Below are 7,720 nucleotides of genomic sequence, written 5' to 3'. Positions count from 1 at the left end.
CTGTGCTAGGTTTCATAGGGGATAGGATGAAAGAGGATAGAAATGTAGTATACTTTGCTAGATTCTGTTAGCTTATATATACTTTTTGTTGTGCTGATGAACCCCAACCTACCAATGATTTAATTCCATCTTTTAAGCTTGCAAAAAGGGCTTTTAATGATTTGTTAAATGCTGTCATTAAGAAACAAGTGCAGAGACCCTTACAGATTCCTCAGTCAGTAAAACAGATCTTGGTAAATGCTGATCCACAAACATATACATCTGTTTACCCTGATGTCCAACCCACCAACTCATCACGACCAACACAACAGTCATCAGAACATACCACAACTACACAAACACCTCAAACTTCTCAACCTCAATCAACTCAACCCTCCATCAGGACATATTACAAACCAACACAGTCATCTCAACCTCAACCTTCAGCACATCCAGTGAAGCCTTCATCTTCAAAACCCAAGAGGACTAAGATGGTACCTCAGTCTCAATAGAAGAGAAGGAGAATTGTTCTGAGAGATGAGTCAGATAATGAGGAAAAGGTTCCAATATCAGAACCTGTTGTTGTAGAAGCTGAGAAGATCTCTTCTCAGAAAGATACTGAAACTGGGAGTTCTAGGCCCCTCAAAAGGCTTAGAAAGCTAAATTCTGATGATGAAGCTCCCAAAGTCTCTAATTATGCAAAGAGACTTAAAAAAACAAAAAGCCACGAGGGCTGTAAGTGTATCATCACACTTTGAAGAAATTCTGGAAGCAGCAGCTAAGGAAGGGGGTCAGGAATCTCTGATCACAACAGAACCTATAGTAATTGAATTACTTCCCACTGCTGAATCAGCTCACAAGTCTCCTATTCAAGAGCAAGAGGAAATTCCAGAGCAAGTGTCTACACATCCTGTGTCTCCTATAATTGATCCAGTACATGCTGAAGACCCAGGTACAAGTGCTGAAATAGACATACATAACTTGGTTGTGCCTGAGGTTCTGTACTTGGAAGCTCCACCAACTCAACTCACTCCACTAACAACACCAATTCTAGATGCTGACTTCAATGAAGATATTCCAATAACACCAATTCTGAATCTGGATGATGAAGATCAGATTTTAGGTGAGCATCAAAATTTGGATGTTGATCAGAACTTAGTTGCAGACCAGAATTTAGAGGATGATGTTGAAGCCTCTATAGCCTCACATACTGTTATTTTATCAGAGGATGCTGATACTGCAGGCTCTGTAAGTTCTGATGCTGACAATGCTGAAATTACTGATGAAGCTGCTACAAATGTAGATGCTGATGCAGCTGGTCCTTCAGGACATGCACCTTAACAAATAGTTAACAAAGCTAATTTGATCAAGAAGTTTGTTAGAGAGGATGCACCAGTACCTTGGAGTGAAACTCCTAGAGGATAGGAGTGGACTAAAGAATGGAACACAGTTAGTTTTGTTCCTACTGAAAAAATTCTTGCTGAGCACCTTGCCAAAGCTGATGAAATGCTGATAAATGATGATTTCAAGGCACAGCTTAGAGTTACTGCATTGAGTACAAGGCACCTTCATGGTCAACACTCAATAACTCATGACAAGGTGAACAAAATTCAAGAATCTCTAATCCAACAAGATATGAATATAAAATTGGAAAAGAACAGATTTTTCAAGCCATCCTTTGACCGAATTGGGTATATTGAAAAGACTCATAAGAAGCAACAAGATCAAATTTCTGAATCAAGTTTCTCAGCAAACTCAACTCAATTAGATCCAATCCTCAGTGGAATTGCTTGTCTCAGCAAACAAGTCCTGATACTGGGAGAAGAATAAGTTCTGATACTGGTAAAAGGATAAGTTCTACTGGACATCTGGAGCTTGATGAAGAAATTTCAAAGAGATTATTTCTTAAAGAAAATCCAGGAATGGACTTTGAAAGTCTAAAGGAAGAAGAAGCTAGACTTAAAGAAGAAAAAGTCAACTCCAAGTCTAAAGCTTCTGTTGTTGAAAAGAAACTTCCAAAACCTAAGGGTATTGTGATTAAGGAGAGGACAAATTCTGAGGCAACCAAAGCCAAATCACAAGTGGAGGTAGATCCAAGATCCAAGGGCAAAGAAACAATTGATGAACCTGTAAAGGTATATGTGCCAATCATGGATGAAGAAATAATTGATGAAGAAGATGCTAGTCTTACTCTGATGAAAAAGAAGATTTCTCAACCAACATCTGTATTGGCTCAAGTTGTTCAGAGTCAAGATGTAGTAAGTTCTTATATGACAGTGAAGCAAGCAACCTCTGACATAGCTCAAGTTGGCTTGATATTAGAAGATAAGGAAAAGAAAACCTCTGATATTGCTCATGTTAAACCTTCAAAGATTCTACTACCAGGATTCACCAAACCTCAACAGACTCAACCTTTGAGGACTACATCAAGTGGTTTTGAAGCAAGAGTTGTTACACGAAAGGAGGCAAGAGACAAATCAGGATTGGGTAGTTCTAAACAGAAGAGAATACACAACACTACCAATGATCCAACTTTCTTAAGTGAACCAGGTGTAGGAGCAACTCCTGAGAGATTGAATCAACTTGAATCTGTACAAATGGTTTACCACTCTGTTTTGAAAGAAGATATCATGTTATACTTTATGACAGATGGGAGGGTATTCCAGGTCAGGGAGAATGCAATTTCATTGAAGTATTTTGAAGAACTGGAACATGTTCTATTTCCGCTTCAAGTGAAAAACAGATCAACAGATGGTGCTGCAAGGTGTTTAAAATCAAATATTCAAAAACAGAAGAAGCTTTACTCAGTAAAGTCTGCCAACCCATACTGTCCTAAGTACAGATCTCACAGTGGAGAAATTGTTAAAATGAAGCCTAATACTGCTAAAATCATCACTACATTTTCTGGTATTAAGGGACTTGAATTCAATCTAGAGTCTCATAAAGCCTATATCATCAGACTAGATCAGGATATAAGGGAAGCTAAAATAAATGTTCTCAGGGCTGCTATCTTTCAAACTGGTGAAGATACAGTTGAACTGAAAAATGCTAAAAGGAGGATGGTCAATGAACTTGAATATGCTGAGAGATGTCCCTGATATCAAAGAGATCAGAAATTGAAGCCAAGTCAAAGATCTACAATTGCTTAAATTCTGAAGGATGTATAGACTGAAGCTGTTATCAGACTTTGAGGATGGTAAAGCTATAAGGACTGTAAGTTGTAGTTATCTAGTCAAATTCTCAAACATTTGTACTTAATATTTTTGACATCATCAAATATCTGTTGAACTTGTATATTATGCTAATTTACAAGTTGGGGGAGATTGTTAGATATATTTGTGATGTCATGACTAATATGATTTGTGTTTAATTTTTCAGATCTTATTTAACAGGACAAATTAGTACTTAACTGGAAATCAGTACTTATACTGAAGTCAGGACTTAAGATATCAGAATTTAAGTTGTCAGAACTTAAGTCATTAGGAGATATTTATCAGGAGATAATATCAGAAATTAAGGAGACGTTCAGATAAGGAAGGCGGCTGATTAAAAGGAAAGAAGATCGAGACTGAAACAAGAAGAGATATGCATGGAGAAGAATTCTTTGAAGAATAGAATACTTGGAAGAAAAGATAACTAGTTGATATATATTAGGAAGCAGAATTATATTCGATATCAATTAGAAGATTATCTTGTAACTGTGTAGTATATAAACACAGACATAGAGTTTACACTATATGTGTTATCTTAATCGAGATTATTATTCATTGTAACCCTAGCAGCTCTCGTGATAATTTGTTCATCACTGAGAAAGAACAGTTCTTTGTAACAGAGTTTATTGTGTTGAATAAAATCTGTGTTTTGTTACTTGAGTTCTTATATTCGATTTGATGGTAGTAAACACTGTATTCAACCCCCTTCTACAGAGTGTGACCTAACAATAACATATTAAAATATGAATAAAAAATTAATTAATAATACATTATTTTTATATTTTATTATATTAGATTTATTAGTATTTTTATAAATATGAAATTACATGCTAAATTAATTAATAATTTTGCTCAATTTTAAAACAATTTTTTACACTTAATAAATCCCTAGTTATTTTTAATGAATTAATGATTTTTAAATATATATTTTATTTTAAAATTATTTATATCTTAATACATATTTTCAATAGTTTTAAAATAATTTTAAAAACCTAATAATTTATAAAATTTTATGATACAAGACGAAAAGAAATACTGATATTCCCCATACTCCCCGTCTCTATTTTTTAAAGTCAAATTCATTGTAGTTTGATATGAATTATTTAGTGTAGGGCACATATACCCACAACTTGATATATCTTATTTTATTTTATTTATAATAGTATAGTATACATCATTGTTAAGTGGTATTAGATTTTATTATTTTTTTTGGTTCATCAATTTTTGGGTTCACACCTTTTCTATATGACTCTAAATATGTAATATTTTTATTTTTCTTGGATTTCTATGACCTACAATTTTATATGAATTATTTTTACCTATTTTTTAATTCTCATGTACCATTATATTTATACTATTTTTTTAGATTGAAATTCTATCTTATTTACTTCAATCACCTAATAACACTATTATTTTTACAATAAAAGATTTGTCGACTAATTGTTCTTATATTTTGATTGAAAGAACAAATTTTTCTATGGCTGAATAAACAATGTCACCTACTTATTTTCCGGGTAAAAATACAGTGAATAAAATCATCAGGTACGTTTAAAAGTATTATTTTATTTTTATTTTTCACATTATATATATATAGAAACTCTAAATTAAAACATAATTTTAATAGTATATAATTCAATACAAGTGAAAATAAATAAATATATTTAATAAAGATATATTGAATAAAATTGCAATTGAATGAATGAATGATTTTTAATTATATATTTTATTTTAAAATGATTTATATTTTAATACATATGTTCAATAGTTTGAAAATAATTTTAAAAACCTAATAATTTTTAATAATATAAATTTTATGATATGAGACATGACTGAAAAGAAATACTAATACAGCCCTCCTCCATTTCTATTTTTGAAAGTCAAATTCATTATAGTTTCACATGAATTAGAAATTTTCTATTAATATTTTGATAAATTGAAAAATTAATTTTGATACTATATATTATAGACTTTTTTATGATATTTTTCTTATAATTTATATGCTTAACAATATATATTAAATATTAGTCGAAGATAAACCTATTTGACTTTGAAAAGTCAAAATAGGGGAGAATAAATTGTACGTAAAAAGTATAATGTAATATAATGTGATTGAAAATAAATAATATTATATTATATGTCTATATAAAATAAATTATATTAACATATATTCTTGACGAGATTCGAACCTTTATATATATATATTACTTTGAAAAGTCAAAATAGGGGAGAATAAATCGTACGTAAAGAGTATAATGTAATATGATGTGACTGAAAATAAATAATATTATATTATATGTCTATATAAAATAAATTATATTAACATATATTCTTGACGATATTCGAACCTTTATATATATATTGAAATAAAAAATATGTTTTTAATCTTTAATCTCGTTGTTGTGATTTAACTATTATAAAATCTAATTGTCTTTATTCCCGAACAACTTATCGACAACCTGATATACCTTATTTTACTTATAATAATATAGTATAGATAGAAGCCAAACTCTTTGTTAAGTGGTACTTTGATTTTACTAATTTTTGGTTTCATCAACTTTTAGTTTCACCCTTTTTTGATTCACGTTATAACTCTAAACAAGTGTTATTATAATAATAATAATAATAATTATTATTATTATTATTATTATTATTATTATTATCATCATCATCATTTTGGGTTTCTATATGACTTATAATTTTATATGCAGTATTTTTATCTATTTTTTATTCTCATTTGCCCTAATATCTATATTATTTTTTAGATTAGAATTTTCCCTTAATTAATTCAATCATATTATAACTCTAAATTTATTATTTATTTTTTCATAATATAAAATTTGTCGACTAAATAATCTTATGTTTTGATTGGAAGAACAATTTCGTCTTTCGTTGAAGGAACAATGCCATCTACTTATTTTCATGATAAGAAAGTGGTAAAAATCAGAATACACGATCTGTAAATAAAATCATGGACTTAATGCAAGAAATGCTATAAAAAATCTATGAGTCTTCTTTTTCCAAGTAAATTTCAAGTTTTTTTGTTAGTTCGGGGGGGGGGGGTGAACGTAATTTAATCACTGGAATCAAAACTAAAATGACTAAACTGAATATTCGAGTGTAAATTCGTGTATTAAGAAAAATAACCACGAGGATTTGCTTATAACTCCAAATACAAAATATCTGAAACAACAAAAAAGAACCAATACAATAAGCTATCAATCTAGGATTTTCATTATCACTCAAAACAAGGTAGAGATTTTATGAAATAATCTATAAAAATATAGATATAAAACTTGTGAATGTAGCTATGTGTAAATCTTTATGGTGTGCGTAAATTTTGGCAGCACTTCTGCTCATAAAAATCTTAAAAGAATCAAACTAGCTCTCACAAAAAAAAATATGCAGAGCTTTGTTACTGTATGCTAGAGAAGACCGCTTGTTCCTTCAAAGATATGATGGATATATAGTGATCTGACTTGATTGAGAAGAAAGGGACATGTGGCTCATTTCAGTCCATTCATTTGAACTTGAAATGCTACTAATTGCCACTAAAAAATGGAAATCAACCAAGTATATGCTAGAAATCGACCATGTCTTTTTTCTAGTATCTATAAGTCAACAATAGCTTGCCTTGGGAGCTACAAATCGACAACATAAAGCTTGGTCATACTGAAAATCGATGATAGAGTTTATTTCTTCTACAAATTGACCAATGGGACCACTTTGTGCTACTAGTTGCCACTTTCTCTTTTTTAAGCAACTAGTTGCCACTTGAATAACTCCTAATCGACAATAACAACTTGGAAATCGACAATATACTTATTTTTCTACAAATCGACCAAAGAGACCATTTTATGCTACTAGTCGCCACTTTCTCTTTCTTGAAACTACTAGTTGCCACTTTCTCTTTCTTGAAGCGACTAGTTGCCAATACATTTGTTGGAAGGCTATCAATTGCTAATACAAACCTTGGAATGCTAGAAATCTACCAAGAACTTCCATTTATTCCTACAAATCGCTAATACAAGTCCAGGGCCTTGTACTTAAAATATTTTCAAGCCTTTAGGCTATTCTTGTCTACATTAAGCTGTAGTCCTCTATATTTTCAAGTCTTTAGTCATCTGTCTTCAAATCTTCCAATCTTCAGGTCTTCATAATTAAATAATTTAATATTAACCTTGATTATGAATACCACTTAATAGTATTTCTGAGAATAGCACTTAGTTTTCTTTCACGGATCACTAACGCCTGGTGTAATTAGTCTAATTTACAGATGACTAGTTCCGCTCTCACGCCTTCGTATCATGACTATACAATCCACTATTAAGTCTTCTATAATATCCACTCAGCTTTACTTAGAATCATTCAGGTTTTCACATTAACCCTAATAACTGCTTCGAATGACTTCAACCTTATTCCTTATTGAGTGAAATTTATGACACTTTATAATGCTCCATTAAGTTTTGAATTGGTATTTTTGTACTCAAGTTGTTGGTGTTTTAATGTGTTTTCTAATGATTTTGCATTTC

Source organism: Apium graveolens, chromosome 4 (genome assembly GCF_009905375.1).
Source record: "Apium graveolens cultivar Ventura chromosome 4, ASM990537v1, whole genome shotgun sequence".
Taxonomy (NCBI): Eukaryota; Viridiplantae; Streptophyta; class Magnoliopsida; order Apiales; family Apiaceae; genus Apium; species Apium graveolens.
This window is presented reverse-complemented; position numbering follows the sequence as displayed.